This window comes from Manis javanica, chromosome 12 (genome assembly GCF_040802235.1).
Source record: "Manis javanica isolate MJ-LG chromosome 12, MJ_LKY, whole genome shotgun sequence".
In the NCBI taxonomy this organism is placed as follows: domain Eukaryota; kingdom Metazoa; phylum Chordata; class Mammalia; order Pholidota; family Manidae; genus Manis; species Manis javanica.
The window spans coordinates 38569423-38592964 of record NC_133167.1 but is presented as its reverse complement, the minus strand read 5'-3'; the positions used below and the strand labels follow the sequence as shown (position 1 = coordinate 38592964).

Below are 23542 nucleotides of genomic sequence, written 5' to 3'. Positions count from 1 at the left end.
TAAAGAAAGCACAAACCTTAAAGAAAAAAAATATGGTTAATCTAAACTAAATTCTTTAGCCATTACTCCACAATAAAGGAAACCATAAACAAAGCTTATAATAAGCCATAAACTATAAGACATTTGCAATGTATATGTAAGCAATGCATATATCAGTATCCAGAATACATAAAATATACATATCGATATGAAAAAATTCTAGTATTGCATAGACAACTATACAAAGGATGTAAATAGAACAGCTGGTTAAGCAGCAACCGATTTACAAGTAATGTAGACAATGCATGCACCAAGACATTACTAGTCAAGGATTAAGACCTGACAATACCAGCAGTTAAGCAAAACTCTAATGCAGGACATAGAAACTACCTACACTGCAGGTGGAAGTATACATCGGTACAAACTTACTGGGAAGTAATCTGATATCTATTAAAGCTAAATATGAACATACCCTACAGCCCCCAAATTCCACTTTTATGTACCTATCTAACCTAAAGAAAGTCTTGTGCTTAGACGCAGGAAACAAACTCAGAATCTTTTTTGCAGTGTTTTTTTTTTTTTTTAACCTTGTAACAGGTTGCTTTGGTTGCAAGTAACAGAACACTCAAATAAAAGTGGTTAAAACAAAAAGGAAAATTTCACATAAACAGAAGTAGGAAAATGGATAAGTTTCAGGACAATTACATCATCAAAAACCCTAACTCTCTCCTCCTCAAATTTGCTCTCTCAGTCTCAAGACACAGCTGCTGCTACAACCATTCCCACCCTTGCACAACCATATCCAAAGCTGGAGGGTTTATCTTCATGACTCTCTATCTAGGGAGAAAAATCTTTCCTGTAAAGTTCCTCACAGATTTCCCTTTACTGTCTCTGAGCAGGACTGTACTACAAACCCAGGCCAAAACCAATCACTGTTAAAGTAAGAAATTACCATGACTGGCTTAGTTGAATCAACACCCCTTCCCTTGGAACTGGAAAGAAACCACCTTTTTTTATTTCTTACATTTAAGGGAGAGGGAGTACTCAGAACATAAGGGCCTAACAGCAAGGAAAAAGGAAGTAGAGGAGGAATGGCAGTCAATTATGTAACCATTCGTGCCTGTCAGAAACCTAAATGCCCATCAGTGGAAAAATGAATAAAATAAATGTGGCATATTTATGTAATTAAAGATCACAATGCAGTTATAAATATGACCATGAGGGAATGTAACATGTGCAACTCTCATAATTTAAAAAGTAAACTGCAAGATACATATCATACCACTTATACATAACCTAACATATGTAAAATACCTTACTTTTGGGCATACGTACATATAGCAACAGCCTAAGATGGGGATTATTACATTCTGGAGAGTGGTTATCCTTTTAGGAAGAGAAGGAGAATTGGATAGTGGAAGGATATACACATTTCACTGCATCAGCAGTTTTATTTCTTCAAAAAGGGGGCAGGATCTAAAACAATCTGACAAGACACTTAGTATTGTAAAGCAGCATAATGGGATTCAGATACTGTTACATTCTTCTACGTACTTTTCAGCAAGTTTGAAAGTATATCACATAACCTCAATCAGTGATTAAGCAAAGTATGATTCTAAGAGCAGCAGAAGCAGCATTCCAGGCACCTGGGAACCGTTAGAAGGGTAAATTCTTGCACTCTGCCTAGACCTACTCCATCAGCAATGTTTCATCCAGTCTTCCTGGGGAGTCTGATGCAAGCTAGCTAAAGTTTGAGAACCACTATACAAATAAATGATTACACAGTCCCATTTATTTAACATGATACTTCAGTCAACTGAGTTATTATCTAAATTACTTGGATTGAATTACCATGTATGCATTAAAAGTTAAAAAAAATACTTCATCTATAAAATATATTTAATTCCAAAGCTACATTAACTTTTACAGAGTAACTAGCTAGAGATTTTGTTTTTTTAAAACACACACTTCAGGTTTTTTTTGTTTTTTGTTTTTGGAGGGAAACATCAGATGCCAGTTTTATGGCTTTATTAACACAAATACAACATGCACACAAGCTGTCTATTCATTTTCTTCGCTGTGCGGCCTGGCATTAGGATTGGTGACTCTGATGGCCAGCTGGGCTGCTCTTTCCACTATGGCTTTGTGGTCTTTGGAGAAGACATTGTGAGCAATCTCAGCACAGATTTGTTGCACATCAGCAGTACTTCAAGCTCCTTGACGTTGTCCACCAGGAACTTCTGGAAGCCACTGGGCAGCATGTGCTTTGTTTTCTTGTTGCTCCCATAACCAATGTTGGGCATCAAAATCTGGCCCTTGAATCTTCTGCACACCGTTGTCAATACCTCCAAGTTTCCACCAGTTACACTTAATTTTCTCATATCAGTCTGCCTGGTGCAGATGAACTTCTTGGTCCTTTTTGACTATCTTAGGCTTCACAAGAGGTCTGAGGGCAGCCATGATGCCAGGTAGGAGACGGCTGCCACCTCTGTAGGCAGCGCGGAGGAAGGGATGGGAAAACTGTGTGCCAAGGCTGATGGGACATAACCTCTGGGTCCTGGCAGGGGGAAGACGAACCTTTCCTGCTCTTGGTCTTTCAAAGAATATAAAGCCACGTCCGAGAAGTAATATTGAAGGAAAAGCTGAGGGCTTCCAAGACAATAATATCTAGGAGTAGTGCCGAAAACTTTTCATACCTACCGTTGGTACTATGTAGAAAATTTGAAATTATTTCTAAGCTTATAGGACGTGTAGGAGGGAGCATCCACTTCTGCCAGAAGTTGAAGCAGGTCCTCCATTTTTGAACTATTTCCGCTCACATTTCTACTGGTCCTAAGTGCACCTCTTAGTGGCCAGGAGGGAACAAAACCAATTTCCTGGTAATTTCCTCACTTGAATTTACAGAGTAACTAGCTAGCAATTAGATTATAACTACTACCATTTATTATCTTTCCCACAATTCAGAGAAACTTTCCCCATTTTACATATGTGGAAAAAGAAGTTTGGAGATCTGACTCCAAATATTCATATGTCTGATTAGGCCAAACTGCCTAGTTTTTAGTTGTTGTTCTTGGTTTGTTTTGTTTAGCTTTTGTTTTTAAGATTACTGCGAAAAATTAAATTTCAAGAGGAAAAAAAAAGGTCCCTTAATTCCACAGCTCAAACACAATACAGATGTCATCACTGATGTTGTTAGAGGTAGTTTCTCTGAGCCAAGTGGAGACAGAAGCTAAACTACACTTCAGTTTCTTGTAAGGTCTCATGATTAAAGTCACCATGAAAAATATATCAAATTTTACCTGCATACTAATGATGAAAGGGCATGGGTAATTAAGAATAATCACTATTAAGCAGAATGAGGACAGTGTTCCACTCCCTACAGTTTACCCTGGTTTTCCACTATAAGATGTTAGTGAAAAGTGATTTCTGAGTGACTGTTGCTCCATTCATCTGATATGTAAATGTTTTGCAGTTTCCTCAGTGCATATTATCTCAGTGTCAAATAAATACCAGTGGTGGAAATAAAACACATATTCATCAAGGTAGCATCAAATGAATGAATCCATGAAACACAAAAACTGTGGGTGGTCTCTATATGAGCTGTGAATTGTCATCTGTCTCTAATTTTTAAACGTATGGAACTCAATTTGTTTACTGCAAAGATTCTAAGTATCTTGAGTCCTCTAATCATTCACATTCAAGAGAGCATCACAGGAATGCAAGTACATGAATGACATCATAGGGATAATATTAAACCTGTGTTATTTTTTCTAAGTAAATCATTAATAAATTGCAACTTTTTAACTGCTATAGCAGATGTGTGCTTAAGAATCATTTGGATGAAATATGCACTAGTCAGCATAAACTAAGCAACCATTGCAGAGACCTCTCCCAGAAGGCAGTGGTTTAAGAAACAAGCAAATTTATTTCTCTCTCAAAATTAGTCCAAGATGACTGTTCAGGTCTGCGAGCACCTCTGCTCCAGTTATTCAGAGACACATTGGTCTTAACATGGGTGCTATTCCAGCCAGTGGTAGCAAAGAAAGAATGGAAGTCCAGGTTCAGAAATTTCTTCACCAGGAAATAAGTATGTTCCATGTACCACTTCTCACACTCCACTGGCAAGAACTTAGTCACATAGCCTAAATAGCTTTAAGGAGACTGGGAAATAGAGTCTTACCTACAACTTATGGAGTTTCCCATGCATTCTATAGAAGTTAAGAATCATTTTCTATTTGTTACACAAACAGGATCTTTGGGGTAGAGATAGGAATGGGGGAAATGCTGCCTAAGTCCATATACAACTTACTCTTAAATAATGGTCTTTATAGGACTCAGCTTTGCCTTAGTCAAAATATTCTATTGTCTCTTGTGCTTTGGAGTTTTCCAAGTTTTGTGCATTGAGAATGTTATTAGTTTAATAACTTATTTTTCAATTCATCAAATACATATATATTGAGTTATTTATTGAAGACTTCTGGGTACTACAGACATCTATGGATGATCCTACTGCATAAGATGAATGGTTTCTGGAAAAGAGCTAGCAATTGTCACCACATGTTTAATTTCATCTTTTGTTATTTCCAGTATATCACCACAGTTAAAAGTTGAAGTATCCTACCACTGTATACTTTCCACATTAAGGACTGAAGGACTGGGTTAATTCACAATTATGTAACTTAATCATTGTGCTAATTATACTATTTCTGATGTGAATAGTTTGCTTTGGATGTAAAAAAAGAGATTCACTAACATTTTCCTGTAAAACTAGTTATTTTTTTAAATTAAAGTATCACTGATATTTAATATTATTTGGTTTCAAATGTGCAACACAGTAGTTCAACAGTTACCCATACTGTCAAATCCTTCCCCCCTCTAGTGCAGCTACTGTCAACATAGAAAGATGTTACAGAATCGCTGACTATATTGTATCCTCCATGCAGTACTACTGTCCCCATGACCAACTCATATTGTAATTGTAAATTATTGTGCCCCTTTATCCCCTCACCCTACCCCCCTACCAGTCCCAACCCTTCCCCCTTGGTATGCACTAATCACTTCTCAGTGTCTATGAGTCTACTACTGTTTGTTCCTTCTGTTTTGCTTTGTTTTTACATTCCACAAATAAGTAAAATCATATGGTACTTGTATTTCTCCGCCTGGCTTATTCCTTTTCCTTTTATGGCTGAATAATACTCTATTGTGTATACGTATCACATCTTCTTTAGCCATTCATCTACTGATGGACACTTAGGTTGCTTCTGTATCATAGCTATTGCAAATAGTGCTGTGATAAACATAAGGGTGCCTATATTTTTTCAAATCAGGGATTTTGTTTTTTTCAGGTGAATTCCTAGAAAAAACAAATATTCATTAACATCAAAACTAAGTATTTAGTGAGGACAGTGGTTATACTTTGGTGTGGGAAGTGATTGGGAAGAGCCAAGAGGGGAAAATTCGCTTTGCTGTTAATGCTCTACTTCTTCACTTGCGTGCTGGGGCAGGTACACTGGTGACCAAAGGATCTTGTTTACACAACAAAAGATTTTATTATACTCAAGAGACAGGTATAAATAGGTCTTTAAATGTAAGTATTCAAGGCCAGTAATCTCCACAGCAAATACTTCTATAAATGTTTACCAACCTCTTTAATTAGAGGCTTTCTATTGTAGTTTTTCCCACAAAAAATGGCAAACTACAAATTTTTAAATAAATAAAATATCTATATCAGGAACAAAGTCTGAAATATACACCAATTGCTAACATTACAAATTCTTCTACATTTTGTCTAAATATAATTGTCTATTTCACAGATGAACATAATTGAACACCGTACAAAGTTTACGATGGAAGGCCCTTAAGTGTATCTGGTAAAACACTCCAGAGAATATACAGAATACGATTAAAGTGGTATTTCAAGTTTGTACCAGTCCACTGACTTGGAAGTCTAGGGTTCTTTCTACTGCAAAACCAGTGTATCTGTGTATCTTAAACCAGAACACCATGAGACAACTACTGATAACCATCTACAATACACTACCAGAGTATTTTTAAAGGGAAAGGAAACTTCTAATACTTACAGCCAACATAAAAATACAAAGTCAGTAAGAATATCACTAGATTACTTAACAAAATGATTGCTTGGCATAAGAAAAAAACTGATAAACACTAAAATAACTCTACTTCCAACAGTAAGTTCCTATTACTAGATAGGCCAACTAACATATATCTATCCTGTGTGTAATCTATTCTACTCATCTGATTAAAAAGTAGACTCTTACTAAAGAGGGTTTTTTTAAAGGTAAAGACCCAGAGTTTTTATGTGTATCTCAAATCTCTCTTCCATACACACACACATACACAATGTATGTATATGCAAACTAATAATCACAGAAAAAATATGCTAAGTTGCAAAGCAAGGTTTTAGGACTAGTCCTTTCAATATTCCAGATTGTTATTTCGAAGGTCAATGAGGTAGAAACCAAGAACAGAAATCACTAAAACCCTCAACCTAGCTTATATATCATGCGTTAAGTACACTTAATGTGAAAATCCATTACTTTTTATTAATTATAATAAATCCAAATTTATTAAATATATCTAGTACCCTAAGTTCATAATGGATTTCATTTTTTTTGAAAGGTTTCATTATAGGACTTCTTTAAATAATGACAAAAATTTGTTCTATAATTCTGAATCACAAAACAAATATTTATAGCACTTGAATGACTTCATCATTCTTTATCCATATTGACAGGAATGTAGGTAGTCAGATACTAATTCAGTTTCCCTGTGATTCAACAGCAGTACACAAAATGGGAGAGAAGCAGTGATACTGTGCATACTGAAGAAATCAACATCTAAGAGTCGAAGATGTCAGAGTCCTGGCTGTGCCACTCACAAGCTGTGAGTTGTTGAGCAAGTCACTGGACACTAATTAATCCCTGTTCTATTTCACAGTAATTTCAAGGTCCAAATAAAGTAACATGAATACTTTTTTTAAGTGGTAAATGTTTTATTCATTTTATTTGTAATGTTTAAATGCAAGTTATTAATAGTAACATAACTTCCACCCATTTTAAATCCCACTTCTGATAGATACACTGAATGTATTATTTTGTACACAGAACCAGGAGTCAGAAACCTTTGTCTCTTACACCATCCCAGCACTGTCACTGTTCCCTCTACCAAACAGAAGTCCTACACTTATATATTAACTGAACTAATATATATGAAACTGCTTTGTAAAGCAAGTATATTAACCTAAGATATTACTACTATTGGATGCAGTATTATGTATGCTTCACTTAACTTCCAAAAAAAATACAGAACTAGGGGGAAGTCCCTTTGTTTTGATTCCTTTGAAAGAATGCTATCAAAAATATTCTGAAAGCATTATCAGCAGTAGTACTCCCAGGAACACTTCTAGATTACAGAATGCAACGAATTCACTAGTATTTGAGAAGCTGGAAAGAATCACCACAAAATCCTAGTTTCACTGACTTTATAAAACTTTTAAGGCATAAAATTATTCCTTTAATGAGTTTTCAGCAGGAACCAAATATGCTTACAGCTTCAAACTTTGCTTTTTCATTAACCCCAGTTTACTAGCCTTCTAATGTCAGTTGGAATGCCACTGTAGTTCTTCCGCAAAAATTAGCACAGTTCAGACCTCTATATTTCCACTGAAATTCATTCATAGAAAAAGAGATACATGCTAACAGAGCTTGAACATAATTCAGAGCTGGTCCTGTTTCACTTTTTCTTTTTAAAAAAAAAGACAATATAAACATTGGAGCCTGGATTTGTACCAATCAAGCAACACCACATCAAATCCATCTTCACTATATTCTAAACATTCACATACAAACCTACATTTTCTCATTAAATGTCAAAGCATCTGAAATCTCTTCTGTTCAAGCTTTCATTATAAGGAACCTGGAGCCATACTGTAGAAAGCCACCTATATTTCTTTGTCTGTTCTGCTGCTTGTGAATACAAAGAACATCTGATGTGAGGTTAGTAAATGTACTGGTACTGGCACGGAGGCCTGTCATTCACAAAATACTGTGATGTCATTTGAAGTTATTAAAACATTCATTTTAGTTACCCTTTCAGTAAATAGGCTTCAACCTCTTTCCACTCCAAATGCATATCAATCACATAACATGCATCAGGACTTAAAAACAGCGCTCCCTTAGGATCTGAGTAAGACACACACATGCCTTCTCATCCTGCAGAGGCCTGTTTCTCTGACTAATCATCACTGGTAATCCCTCATTCCAGCTACTGTTACTGCCTCAAATCTTTGTCACTCCATCTTCACTCTTCCCTTGTGTTTTCCTTTCTCAACATGTTGTCACTCCTATACTAACTTAATTCTACACCAGCTTGCCATTCATAAGCACTGCCAGTTAAAACGACCCTTCCTTTGTATGAATGAGGTCAGTTTAAAAAATTAATCAGAATATCCAGGGCAACTTTTTTTTTTGTAAGATTAACACTGTTCAATGCTATTGACAACACAGGCTACTTCTTCCCCACAAGGGACACTTTCTAATTTTAGCTGTCCTTATAGTTATTTTAATTCACTAAGATCCTTTCAAATTGTAGAATAAAGTGAAATAATTCAGTTTTGCCATTTAGCAGAATCCTATAAAAGTGTAATTCAAATGTCAAAGCTACTTAATTTTTCCTAGCGAGCTACCAATGTCATTATCAATCCTTTCTTATTATCAAGTTTAACTAACAATAGGGCACATTCCCTTTCACAGAACTACATTCAGATACAGAGTTGGGGTAGATTTTGTAACATACAGGCACATAAAAAATAAAAAGGGAAAGAAATTAATAAAATTATCAGAAAAAACAAAGTTGTCCAGGAAAAGAAAATTAAGTTTATTAAAAGGGCTCAGTTGTAAACAAAATTCATAGTCATAAAAATATAACAATAAACACTGTTTTGAACCAGAATTATAACTGCACTAAGTTGGAGAATAGGAAATGGTAAGGTGCATGGGGCAGTGGGAAGTGCTCTAAATCCTGATTCTAATAAAACAGATAATGACTGAAACTGAAAATCAATAAAAAGTAATGAACATGTCATAACCATGGAACTGAAGAGCAAAATAATTGACTTAAGGAGTTTTTTATCTGGGCAGATGAAAGAAGGAAGACAGGGGACTGATTTTCTTTTCTTTTCCCTAAAAACTTGACAGAACAATTTGTCTTTAAACTACTTCATGTATAACTTTAATTAAAAATACTAAAAATAAGTCAGCAATTATAAATCTTAAAGTTTTTGTTAAACAAAATCACATTTGTCACATATGAAAGAAAATGAATCACAGTTTAAAGATTTTCACAAGTATCTGTTTGTAGATTTTTAATAACAATATACAACCATTTTAATTCCAAATTGTGCTTTATTTTTGGTTACTTGCTTAGATAATTCCAAGATGTCGGGAAAGATTACAAAAACATTACATTTTTTCAGATCCTGCTACATATTTCTAAACTGGTTTGTAAAGAAATTAAGTTTGGTTATACTGCCACCAGCAGTATAACTTGGTAGTATTAATTTTGGAATAAGATCTTATTTTTATTTATATTTTTAATTTATTCCTGGTGTCTCAATATTCCCATCCAAATATATGAACTTTTATATAACATGACTTGGTCATATTTTCTGCAAAAACCATCTTACATTCTCTCCAGTGCCTTTTTATACTGATTACAATGTTTCCCTTTCAAGTACAGATATTTTTTATGTACATACAATTAAACCTATGAATTTCTTTCAATTTCTTCCATGATCTCTAAATATAATAAATTTTTTGTTTTAATATTTTTCCTTTTTAAAAAAAGAGCTATAATTAAAATTAACATGACCCCTGACATCCATCTTTTTAAGGGAAAATTAAAACATACACTGAACAAACAATACATACTTATCTGTTAACTAACAAAGTTCATATTTTTGCCTCAAACCTTCAAGTACTTGTGTTTAAGCAAATATCTTCAGAGCTGTAACATTTGTTTTATAAATTTATAACAAACATACATTTGTTTTATAAATTTATTATGGATTGTATTATATTTAGAGTAAATTTAAAGAACATTTTTTCTTAAAATATCTTTCAGTGATTTGATTTTTACCTAATTTATTTTTAATTAGCATGATTGTTTTCTTGAAAATGAACTTTTTAAAATGGTTATGTACATCAAATTATTCACTCTACTTGAAAAAGCTAGCATTTTCTAATTAAAAATGAAAATCTTAAAAAGTGTATTCCCAACATTAACAAGTTACCAAGTCAGATGAAATTCTACACTGAAAATGGTCCATGGGAACAGAAAACATGGTCTCATTGCTTTCTTATATATTACACATATTATCCAGTTCTATATTGTTGTATGTAATTTTCTATACCATTATGTAATAGTTAAATAGTACATTATAATTATGTATACTATATTGCCTTACTAATGTTTTATAGTATAATAGTCTAATGCCTTGATAAAGAATATGTCAGTATTTCCATACCCCCTTCATCAAGAGGCTATGTTCCTCTCTAACACAGCACCAAGTATACTTCTTCACATATAAACAAAATAATGATTCATCTTCAGCAGAGCTGCACCGACAAGCATTACACTGAAACATTTGTTCACAGGCCTGTAAACCTGCTATTATGAATCACTTTTCAAAGGGAATGGGAGGAGAGGATGATGAGGAGGAAAGGGGACAGGGACAGGAAGAAGGCATAAAAATAAATATGAAACACATTCTACCTTGAAGGAGGTAAAAAGAAGACAAAAGCACTGTTAAAAGGTAAAATCTGAGACACAATTTTAGTAGTAGAAACAGAGTGGCAGTGTTAGGTGGCTTAGTGTCCCCAAGCACTTGATAGATGAATACATAAAGAAGATGTGGTAAAATTATGCAATGGAATATTACCTGGCCATAAAAAACAAAGAAATTTTGCCATTTCCAAAAACATGGATAGACTTAGAGGGTATAGATGCTAAGTGAAATAAGACAGAAAAAGCCATTTTACTGTATGTGGAATGTAAAAATATAAAAAAGCAAATGAACAAACAAATCAGAAATAGACTCAAATACAGAGAATCAGCTGGTGGCTGCCACAGGGCAGGGGGTGGAGGGGTGGTGCAAAATAAATGAAAGGGATAAAGAGATACAAACCTCCAATTAAAAACTAAGTCAGTCACAAGGATGAAAAATACAGCATGGGGAAAATACTCATTAGTTTCATAATAACTTCATATAATGGTCAAGGTTAAAAGCAAAGGGCTTCTTCACATTTTAACTTTATGCATAACAGGTGCTATTCCTCCTATAAAAGGAAAATGGAAAGAGAAAGGGACGAAAAGTTTCTATACCTTTTAGGTGAAAAACACCTAAGCACTCACATTATTACCTGTGAATTCATGTATTTGAATGCTTTTCAACCAAAGTATTTTACTCCTATAGGCTCTACAAAAATGTACTATTTAAATAACAACAACATGTGAAATTATAACATCTAAGAACTGGATCCAGGGGTTGGCAGCTCTAAAAGGACTTGACAGTAAATATGTAGTAGAGTCTCTTAAGGGAACTCCTAAATCATGCCATTATGGCAGAAAAGGAGTCATATACAATATATAAATGAATGATGAGCCTGTGTTTCAACAATAATTTACGAAATCAAGCTGATTTGGCCCATGGGTCATAGTTTGCTGACCCATGAACTTAATCTACACTTTTTAAAACTACCAATTCAGCAGACAGTTTCAGGGGAAACCACTATTTTAAAACTCAAAAATATAGAGTATATATAGTGAATTCAGAAAAAGTGTATAAACCCACAGCTAACATCATACCCCATGGTGTTTTTCCTCTAAAATCAAGAACAAGACAAAGATGTACATGCACAGCACTTTTATGCAACATCGTACTAGAGGTCCTAGCCACAGCAATCAGACAACACATAGAGATAAAAGGATTCCAAATTGGTAATGAAGAAGTTCAACTGTCACTATATGCACATAATAGGATATTATACATAGAAAACCCTAAGGACTCCCAAAGTTGCAAGATACAAAATACAGAGAAACCTGTTGTTTCTATATAATAACAAAAAACTAGCACACAGAAATCAGGAAAACAATTTCATTTATAACTGCAACAAAAAGAATAAAATGCCTAGGAATAAATCTAACCAAGGAGATGAAAGACTTGTACGTTGACAACTGTAAGACACTCATGAGAGAAATTGAAGAAGACACCAATAAATGAAAATCTACCCTTTTGCTCATGCAAAAGAATTAGTATTGTCAAAATGGCCCTCCTGCCCAAAGCAATTTACAGATTCAGTGCAATCCCTATGAAAATACCAACAGTATTTTTCAATGAACTAGACAGAGCAAATCTATCAGAGCAAATAATCCTAAAATTCATATGGGACCACAAAAGACCCCAAGCAGCCAAAGCAATCATGAGAAAGAACAAAGCCAGGGGGACTACTCTCCCTGACTTCAAACTATACTACAAACAGTAACCAAAACAGTATAGTACTGGCACAAGACCAGACCCACTGATCAATGCAACAGAATAATGAGCCCAGATATAAACCCACACATATGTCAATTAGTATACAATAAAGGAACCATGGATATACATCAGGGAAAAGACAGTCTTTTCATTAACTGGTGTTGAGGAAATGGGACAGCTACATGCAAGAGAATGAAACTGCATTAATGTCTAACTCCATACACAAAAAGTTAACTAGAAATGGATCAAAGACCTGAATGTAAGACATGAAACCATAAGTCTCAGAACAAAGGTGACAATCTCCTGAACATGAGCATGAGCAATTTTTCCCTGACACATCTCCTCAGGCAAGGGGACTTCATCAAATTAAAGTTTCTATACAGCAAAGGACACCATCAGCAGAACAAAAAGGCAACCTCCAGTATGGCAGAATATATTTATAAACAATTTATCTGATAAGGGGTTAACATCCAAAATTATTTATAAAGGACTCATATGCCTCAATACCAAAAATACAAATAACCTGATTAAAAAAATGGGCAGAGGACCTAAACAGACATTTGTCCAAAGAAATACAAATGGGCAACAGGTACAGGGCAAGATGCTCCATGTTGTGAATCATCACGGAAATGAAAATCAAAACCACAATGAGATACTACCTCACACCAGTCAGAATGGACACTATCTAAGACAAGAAATAACAAGTGTTGACAAGGACATGGAGAAAAAGGGAACCTTCCTACACTTTTGGTGGGAATATCACCTGGTGCTGCCACTGTGGAAGTAGTATGGAGGTTCCTCAAAAAAATTAAAAAAGAGATACCATCTAACACAGTAATTCCACTTCTAGGAATTTACTCAAAGAAAACAAAGTACCTGATTTGAAAAGATATATGCATTCCTATGTTTACTATCACATTATTTATGGCAGCCAAGATATGGAAGCAACCAAAGTTGTCTATCAATAGATGAATAAAGATGTGATAAATACACACAATGGAATTATTCAGCCACAAAAAAGAAATCCTGCCATTTACAACATAGATGGATCTAAAGGGTATTATGCTAAGAGAAATAAACAAGGCAAAGAAACACAAATACTATGACATCACTTACTTGTAGAACCTAAATACAAAACAAAATGAAAAAACAACAGTAGACTCATTAGACACTGAAAGTGGTGGTTATGGGGGGTATGGGTTGGGTGTAGATGAGATGGAGGGATGAGGAGGAAAAATGGGCACAAAAATCCCCAACAATAATGTAAGTTGGTCACCAAGATGGTAGTACAGCATGGAGAATATAGCCAATGATTCTGTAACATCTTCCTATGTTGACAGATAGTAACTGCACTAGTTGAGGGGGGTGAGGATTTCTTAAAATGGTAACTGTTGAACCACTGTGTTACACACTTGAAACCAACATAAGATTGCATATCAACAATACTTCAATCAAAAAAATCTTAATACAGATGTGAGGACACATCTTAAAGTTTTTTATTTACAGACATTAAAGAAATAGGGGACACTGGGATCTGTATCTTTGTGATCATTACTACAACTGAAAGCAATTTAGATTCTCTACTTCCTCTATGAATGAAAATAAATCTAAAAACCAAAGTGATCCCTGACTGACAAGTCTTAGATAATTACCAAAGAATTAGAGAAATAACTCTTTAATACATACTTCATAATACTTATTAATAATAACTATACTTCTGTTCTTATGAAACTATATAATCTTACTAGATTAACAAGACAAATATACTGCCTACAATATTCTGATCCACTTCTAGTCCTCCAAAACCTCTTTTCTGAATGAGATGGATGGTCCCCAAAAGTAGGATATATATTAAGGGTAAACATGGCCATTAATACAAGGACAAGTATTATCTGATACCTCTTCTCTCTCATCAGTAAAATATCTATAATATACTAAATATTATAAAACATAATTATAAAATTAGATTATAAAATGATCTACCACTTGAAATGATTTAAACACTACTTGAATGACTTTAGATTTTATACTTACAAACCTGTAACTACCATCCCTACCATCCCATTCTAATACATCTTGAAAACATGAAAAACCTAATTAAAATTCAGTTAAATATCCTTGTACCTGGCAATCAAAAATTCATTCTAATAAGAAAATAGAAAATTAAATTTGATACTGTATTATGATATGAAAACTACTAGTTTTTCATGTCCAAACACTACGAGCAGTCTCTTAGCGACTGGAAATAATTTCAATAATGCTACCCTTACTTAAAACTTTAATTTCAGGTGCAAATTGCCTTCATACATAATAAACATAGTTTTGAATATTCTCCCTGTGGTAAATTTTTATTGGGAATATATTTGCTTATTTTAGAAAAACCTAAGTCTTTGTGTGGTCAACTCACAGTTTATGAGTAGAAAATAATGAAAAGGAAAAAAGTAGTTTGGCATATTGGTAACTGGTATAACTTGAAACCTTATAGAGTTTACATAATGACTACAGGAAATCTCATGGCTGTTAAATGCCCTTGAGATTCTATTATTCAAAAAGCATTCTATAAAAGTCATAGTTCAAAATAAGTATGAACTTATAAAAAAGCTCACCATGTGATTTTAACATTTTCAAATTTTATTTTTAATACAAAGTTGAGACAATACAAAGTTACATGGGACTAAAGCCAGAGAGCAAAATTTCACATCGCTCTCTCCAAAACAAAGGGAAACACAGATTAAATGAATAAAACTGCTGTTATTTATATATAAAGCTAACTTCAAAGATACACCTTTAACATATCCCTTTTCGTGTTTTGAAAAATCCCATATCCTCTTGGGAAGGAAACATGGCATTATACTGTTCTATCTCCACCCAAAACTCACCTCCTATTTGGAAAGCTAGGAGTGAAAATCAAGCAGAGTTAACTAATTAGCAGTTAGCAGCACTGAGCAGCTGGAGAGGAAATCCCAGGGCAGAGTACATAATATAGCACTAAGGAATTTTATTATAACAAATGAAATCATCTTTTAGGAAAAGATTAAGGATAAACTAAAAACTTCTAAGGAATCAAACACTAGGGGGCAGCACCAAACTGTTGGGAGAACCTGGGCACACTTCTAACTTGCAAACTTTAAGCTGAAGTCTTTTTTAATGAGAATTACATTATAATGAAAGATGGCTTTATAATGAAAGATAATTTTCCTGTTGTAAAATAAAAAAGCTAGCTTTGATTGTCTACACTTATGTATCCTACTGTGTATTTTTCTTTTGCATCTTGTGAATATCAAGTTTTAAATGCACGTTGATAATGTCCCTTTGATATAAAACAAAAACCCATTCCATTTCCATTCTTGAAGCAGACACTGACATTTTCACCTGAAGTATTTCCTTGGGTTATTGCTAAATAAAAGTTTTCACTCAACATTTTATACTTGATTAAAGAGCTTGACACCCAAAGCTGTGCACATTTTCTCAATAATGTATCATGAGCAGTATGTGACAATAAAGCTGTGCAGTATGTCCCTTTCAAGTAACTCAGTCTGGCAGGGAAAATAAGATGTGCATATGTAATTATTAAATTAGAAAATAGGAGACAGAAAAAATTCTATTACATATGAGCAATAGGACAATAACAATAGGATAACTGTATCCACATCCAAAGGTCCAGTACAGACCATCAAACCTCCTTTGGGAAGTAATCAAGTTTAAGTAGAAAAGACAAGACTAAGTAGTCCTTCACTCACTTGAAGACCTGAAACATGAATTAAGTAGCCATTGCCTTTCGGTTCATTATATCATTTTAAGGTCACAGTAAACCCATAAAGTAGTTTTTTGTTTTTTTTGTATTTCAAGTTTACAGATAAAAGGTTAAGACTAAAGCAACTTGTGCAAGGTAACCAAACTAGTAACAAGTCACAGTTTTGAACCTGAAGTCTTACTCCAAAGCCCTAAATGCCTTCCAATATAAGCCAATAGTACAGGTAGAGTTGAGGTGAATAGGATAGTAACAAAGTAAATTCTTTAAATCAAAGCAAATGACCGTTTCCATTAATTTCCCTTGCTTACACTTAAATTCTACATAACTCAGCTCAAAACACCCTAGAGCAGCACTTGCATACCAAACTTGAGGCCTCCTAAAAGTACTTCCAATCAGGTGCTCAAAAAAGGGGGAAGAACTGTGTTGGCTTTTAAGCTACCAATCAGCAGAATATAAATTCACATTATCAACACAGCACTGAAATCACCTCCTAAGAAAGGTCTCCTTACGAGGTAGCAAGAATGTCATCCTTGCACAGGTCTTCTTAATCAGGGGTCCGTGTATAGAATTCAGGTTTGTGAATGTGGATAGGGAAGATACATCTCTGAAATTTATTCTATCAGTTATATAGGCAAAAACCACAGTAATATGCAATACCTGAAATTTATTAATAGAAACCCTTCAAATTAAATCTTTTTAAGATTTACAGACTAGCTTGAAATTAGTCATTAGACCTGCCACTAATCTTGACATTTAATGCTTTACTAAAATAAAGCATGGATTACTTCATTATACTTAACATTGATAATTAATTTCAATATACCCGATTTCTGTTGAAACCCTAAGTATTTCATACATTTAAAATCATTCTGAGGTTCAAACAAAAAAGTTAAAAGACGGTCCAGTACATCATTATTATATTTTATTCCTATATCACTGGTATTATGTATTTCTCAGCCCCTACCAGAATATGAAGCGCCTCTAAGGATATGGTTTGCCTGGTATGGACCAAGGTCTAGAACAAGTAACTGACTCATAATGAACTCAAATGTGAAGACTAGTTAATCCTAACATAAAACAGTACACAAGATCTTGACTTAAGGCTTTCAACTCCATTATTAACTGACTACATTCTAAATCTCCATCTTTTCCAATATATTACTTTTTAATTATGTAGAATTTAGATATGCATCCAGAAAGAAGACATGAATGAATTGTAAGCCTGTCACATGCTAGTTTTTCTCCATCAATATGACTCAGTTTCAACTCAGTTCCAAGATAAAACTAGAGATTACTTAACACTGTAAAAAAAACTTTGAGTTTTGAGTTTGTTTTCTTTTTAAAGATAACCTACCATTTTTTAAAAATTCGTGGCCTTAATGTCACTATTATAACAGGGACTTGAGTGAACGACCCTTCCAGCTGAGGGTTTCGGTTCCTGCTGTGGTACTTCTTTCCAGCTGCTAAAACCAGCCCATGTGGGCAGCCTCCCACGTGAACAGCTCCCTACAGGAGCTACAGGAAGGACTTCAACCGCGCGGCGCGCCGCGCTCTCAAACCCCCCTCCCCGCCCCCTTCTTGGCCGGGGCACTCGGGGGTCCCAAGGGAGAAGCAAGGAGTTGAGCAGACCTCGAAACGCGGGGAGGGGGGCCGAGGCGGTTCCCTACCCACTCTCCCAGCCGGGCCGCGCATCATTCTCTGCCCAAAGGCTCCAGAAACAAAGCCCGGGCTGCCGCGCCACCTCGCGGCCCACCGGCCTCCCCCCAGCGCCGGCCCCACCCGAACCCTCAACCCCTCGACCCCGGCCGGCTAAAACCCTGACTCCCCCGCGCCGCGCCTCGGCGTTTCGGTTGGTCGGGGAGAGAGGCTCCCACGAGGCTTCCCGCGGTAGGAGCACAAGCGCCACCGTCCGTTAGCCTCCCGGCAGCGCCCAGTCCCCGTTCCGGGGTCTCCTCGCCCGACCCCATGACAGCCCAGGAGGGAGGCCGGCAGAGGAATGACCGGGCGCGTTTGTCCTTGCCTCCCTCACTGCAGACCCGGCCGCGGACCCTCCCGCCCTCTGGCCCCAGGGTCCCCGCCTCCGCCGGCGCCACCACCCTCGGCCCCCGGGCGCCCGCGCGCAGCCCCCTAACCGGCGCCGCCCGCCCAGCGGTCACTCCCCCTCTCCCCGCGAGGCCGCCGCACTCCGCAGGAGGCCGAGCCGGACGCGGGCCCCGCACGCGGGGCGGAGGCTGCCCGCCGCCATCCCGCCGCAGCCTGGAGAGCGCACGAGGAGCCGCAGCGCTCCACGCGCAGCCCACCGCTCGCGCGGCTCCCGCTCGCCGTCGTCCCCGACTGCGGCGCCCGGATCCCCGAGGGACGCAACCCAGACTCCCCGGGCCCAGTCTCCCTTTCCACCCCCCCGCCGTCCCGGGACTCGCAGTCTCCGCCGCGCACGGGGCCGGTTCTGGGGGAGGGAATGTAAACAAATCGGGGTTTTATAGTTACCTCACACTCGAGTGCCGTGTGCATCTCCTCTCCGCTCGGTACCAAACCCCGGCTGCACCAAGTCGTGTATTCACCAAAGCTGACTGCGCTAGCTACGTCGCGGAGACGCGAGCGTCAGACACCACGCTACGCTAGCGGCGTAGAAGGCCCACTCAGGTCCCTGCGCAGCCGCACCCCGTTCGCCTAAGGGTGCTACGCTCTGGGCGTACACGTACCACCCAGCCATTCACTTCGGATAACGCAACATGAGTAGTGGAACTGCACCACTAGCGGATTCTACAGGGAGAATCGGAGGACTGGGAAATTAGCGTCTACGCAAACGGCGGAGCTCCGTGGCTTGGCGCTAGTTTCGTTCCAAGAAAGGACGCCGCGGGGAGTTGGGGCTGCTTTTAACGCATGCGTGGAGCGCCCTTCACCACTTGGCTTCTCTCGGGTCTTTGCATATCGGTGGCTGCGGCCCTGGGGAGACGGATGAATAATCGAAGTCCTAAGCGTAAACGCTCCTGCCAAAAGGATAGTATCTTCCGTCTGTATCCTGATAAATTAGGATGTTTACCTACGTTAATTTAACCCCTCCCTTTGTGGAAATAACCTTTAAGTCTGTTAGGGCAAAGAGGAACTAGGATTTATTTCGTGCTCAAAGCGCGGTCTTTTGCATTGTTCTCCCACCCCCGCATTTATTCTTAAGTACACTTCCTACGGGCCTTACAAGCCTGAAAAAAGTTGAATCCAGAGGACCTGTCACTCCCTTAAAGAGTAATTCCCGAGACTTTTGGCAACTTTCCATGATTTCCCACCACCTCCTACTACTCAATTCATTGATTATTTCTTGACCCCCAACAACAAAAACATCCAGTCAAGCAATTCCACGTACTGCTGCCTACATCGTTCTCATTCTTGCTCCCAATTCTTTGCTCACACCATACCTACCACGTGACTTGTCTCCCTTCCTCTTCTTGGGCAGTTCACAGTCATAATTTCCTAAAGGGGGTTCTCTTCACACCTTCCCTTTGCTCCATTACTCTGCTTCCTGACGTTTATTTAATCTCCATGGTGAGGCTTCTCTGTATTCTTCTGCCCTGTGTGCCTGTTTCTATATGCAGCTAAAATCTATTTAAAGAGTTTTGGAGATGCCTTAATGCTGTCTAGCAGAGTGCATACAGCCGTGATTAATAGTAATAGCAAGTCCTACTATGTCAAATACTTCCTAAGTGCTTTACATATATATTAATTTAATCCTCCTAACACAGTAAAGTGGGTATTATTATCCTACCCCAAGAAACTGAGGCACAAGTTAGGTAAGATCACAAAACAGGTGGGGAGAAGAGTTGAAATCCACACCTGCTTAGAATGGCTTCACATTCCTGCTACCTGCATATTTACCTTCACGAAAGAAGGTTGTTTTTGTTTCGTATCTCTACAAAGAACATCTTATAGGTGCTTAATAAATGCCTACCAACTGCCAGGATACTAAGCTTCTCATATCCCTTTTTGGGAAAGGGAATCCATTTTCTTTTGGAAAAAGCCAATCCATTTGCGTCATTCTTGCCATTTTCCACAGCTGCAAAGGGAGGTGTAGATGGTAGAGATCAAGTGTCCTAGTTTCAAGTCCCACCATTATCACTAACTGGGAGACAGTGAGCATAGGCTTTAGATTCATGCTTAAGTTAACAGGTCTAAATATATTCTAATGTCCTTAGATTTCATAAAATCAATTTGGTACATCTTTCAGGTCCAAAGCATGAAATGCTTCTAAATTACTCTTATATTTTAAGGTTCATAATTGTTTTAAATGATTTCATAACTATCAGTACCTTTAAAGTTTATGCAGTACCTTTCTTCTAAATATCAGTAAGATATAGTACTTAAATTCCTTACATTTTAGGACATACACACTCTGCTTTTCATTTATGTATTTACAAGGTTAAAAATATTCAGGGGGTACACACAGTTTCAGCTGAACCAACTGATCCCATATTGAAATACTCCCATACAAGTTGGTCAACAGCTGCAGCTCCCATCTCCAAAGTCAGCCATGATCTCCTCCAGTACCAGCCCTTTCTCTCAAGATTCCACAACCTCCCACATTTCAGGAACTATGGGGTTAATGCTTGGGTAAGAAGGAAACCTTTGTTGTCAACCTAACTGTTGTCAAAGACATCCATTCTAACTGGTTGGTGCCTATGCTTTTACTGATTGTTACATTATTAAATATCATCCCTGCATAAAAACTACAGGGCAAGCTACTTGAAAATAGATGGTGTCTCTTACCATTTTTATACACTCACCCAAACATTCACATATGATCATGTGTATGCACACTTAGGGCAGGGCTTAGAGCAAAATTACTAGGTATGGTAAATGATGGAGCTGCAAACTAATATATTCCTTTTCCCACTGGGAAAAGCAATCTCAGAAGATGACTTTCAGGCTTACTCAAAATCACCCACTGAGTTAAACAATGAAGAATATAGCAAAAATATCTCTATAATTCATGTTTTATTTTTACCACTTTGATGTACAAGGGATGTGTCAGGTATGGAATTTCTAATGTGTTAGAATCATACAACTTACTTTTTTTCTTTCCAGCCACCTCATTAGATTCATAAAGAAGCACATCTGAACTATAAAAACAGTACAAATGACTTGCAATAACCAGGAAGAAGAAAGAGTATTGAACTGTGTGTAAATGGTTTACCTTTCATTCATTTCACTTATTCACACAGTTTCAGTTACAAGTTTATTTCACATATCTAAAATTTTAAGCATAACCAATCTACTTTGGTGAGGCATAATATAATAAGTCGAATGGCTATTTTTTGTCCATTGGAGGATTAGAAAAGAACCAGCTATCATAAACAGAGAAAATAAGAACCAACACTTCATAACTCAATCTTCAGTTGTGACTGAAGGAAGTCTGAGTCAAAAACTTGGCTTTCCCTCAAGCAGAGGAGAAAAACTGTCATCATCCATAACAATGTTAAAAACCTTTAATTAAATGTATAAAAACATAAGTGATGGGTGGGTGGGGAAGGTGAGGGAGGTAAAGGGGCAAAAAATTCTCAATCATTATATAAGCTGGTCACAGGGATAGTAGTACAGCATGGAGAATATAGCCAGTGATTCTGTAACATCTTCCTATGTTGACAAATAGTAGCTGCACTACTGGGGGTGAGGATTAAGTAATATAGGTAACTGTTGAACCACTCGTGTTGTACACTTGAATCCAATTAAGAAACTATATCAATGATACCTCATTAAAAAAAAAGACCATAATTCTAAGAAATAATACTTTTCAAACTAAACTGTTTTTTCCATGAATCAAGATTAATAAAAAACAGACCTGAACAAACATTTCTCCAAAGAAGAAATACAGATGGCCAACAGGCACATGAAAAGATACTTCACATTACTAATCATCAGGAAAATGCAAATAAAAAATCACAATGAGATATATCACCTCACACCAGTCAAAATGGCCACTACCCAAAAGACAAGAAATAACAAGTGTTGGCAAGGATGTAGAGAAATGGAAACCCTCCTACACTGTTGATGGGAATATAAACTGGTACAATCACTGTGGAAAGCCATATGGAGCTCCTCAAAAAGCTAAAAATAGAAGTACAATTTGACTCAATAATTCAACTTGTAGGAATCTATCCAAAGAAAACAAAATCCCTGATTTGAAAAGATATAAGCACTCCTATGATTATTTCTGCATTATTTATGGTAGACAAGATATGGAAGCAACCAAAGTGTCCATCGATAGATGGGAGGATAAAGATGTGGTACGTATACACAATGGAATATTAGCCATTAAAAAAAGAAATCATACCATTTGCAACAACATGGATGGATAGAGGAAGTATGCTCAGTGAAATAAGCCAGGTGGAGAAAGACAAATACCATATGTTTTCACTTATGTGTGGAATATAAATACAAAGCAAAACAGAATGAACAAAACAGCAGGAGACTCATAGACACTGAGAAGTGACAGGTGGTTACCATGGGAGTGGGGTTAGAGTGCGTGGGTAGGGAGGTTGAGGGGGATAAAGGGACACAAAAATTCTCAATCATAGTATAGGTTGGTCATAGGAATAGTAGTAAAGCATGGAGAATACAGCCAATGATTCTGTAACATATTCCTATGATGACAGATAGTAGTTGTACTAATGGGGGTGAGGACTTGATAATATGGGTAAATGCTGAGCCACTGTGTTGTATACTTTAAACAAATATAAGATTGTATATCAATGATAAAAAAGATCATATATCAACAATACTTCAAAAAGAATTCTAAAATTAAAAAAAAGACTAATAATAAACAAAGATAAAGAAACTTCCTTAAATTCATGTTCAGTTTTAACTCTGATTGTTACATGGCCAGAAATGTTTGCTTCAAAAAAGATTATACTTAGAAGCAAGGCTACAAAAAAGACTAAGTTAAACTGAGATATAGCGCTGAGGTGGAGGTACTAAGCACCAAGTCTAGGTTTTAAAGAACTGGGAAGAGAAGACATCAGAATGTGTTCTAAACCTAGGCCTCAAAAGTAACACTTACTTATTCATTTTTAGAGACTATGAATTTTAGCTTGGAAATTGAGGCCCCAGCTCAGGATCTGAAGTCAGAAAAATGTAAAAAGGTACATCCCAAAGGAAAAGAGATGGCCTGAGAAAAGAGTCAGAAACTTCCATCTAAAACCATATATAACAGTAAAATACAGCAAATACAACTAATCCTGAAAGAACAACCTGAAGATCACAAG

The 23542-nt window shown here is 36.8% G+C and overlaps 1 protein-coding gene and 1 pseudogene across 5 annotated transcripts in view; both read right to left on the bottom strand.

The window, feature by feature from the left end:
- Window positions 1-23542, bottom strand: part of SLC39A10 (solute carrier family 39 member 10) — a 196239-nt gene that overhangs the window by 52990 nt on the left and 119707 nt on the right. For 2 of the 5 annotated variants that reach the window (XM_073218414.1, XM_073218418.1), the window contains exon 1: window positions 18777-18930. The exons of 2 other annotated variants lie outside the window; for them this stretch is intronic. The gene's annotated coding sequence lies outside the window, so the exon portion shown is untranslated. Of the gene's footprint in view, window positions 1-17643; window positions 17982-18776; window positions 18931-23542 lie in introns of those variants that run through there. One more of the 5 variants, XM_073218415.1, reaches the window with a different exon arrangement.
- Window positions 166-17633, bottom strand: LOC140845000 (large ribosomal subunit protein eL32-like; annotated as a pseudogene).